The sequence below is a fragment of the Penaeus monodon genome, chromosome 22 (assembly GCF_015228065.2).
Source record: "Penaeus monodon isolate SGIC_2016 chromosome 22, NSTDA_Pmon_1, whole genome shotgun sequence".
Classification (NCBI taxonomy): Eukaryota; Metazoa; Arthropoda; class Malacostraca; order Decapoda; family Penaeidae; genus Penaeus; species Penaeus monodon.
In genome coordinates, this window is record NC_051407.1 from 33038576 (window position 1) to 33038789 (window position 214).

The window sequence follows — 214 nt, forward strand, 5'->3', positions numbered from 1 at the left end:
CCCGCACGTCCGCTCTCATCCTGCTTCCCCGCTGAAAGGCAGAGGATGAAGAATGTCGGGCTGAGCAAAGAGGATGATTAACCGTGGCGAAACATTTATGCATTGCGAATCCCCTGATGCGGCTATTAATGAGCCTCTGTCGCGGGCAGCGCCATTAGCCTTGACGGATGGAATGTTGCTCTCAGAATTTGCAAGACTGGCAGTGCGTACATAT

At 52.8% G+C, this 214-nt stretch overlaps 1 protein-coding gene across 1 annotated transcript in view; it reads left to right on the top strand.

The window, feature by feature from the left end:
• LOC119587090 (G protein-coupled receptor kinase 1-like) overlaps positions 1 to 214 on the top strand; it is a gene marked incomplete at its 5' end in the record, with an annotated part of 148076 nt that overhangs the window by 31543 nt on the left and 116319 nt on the right.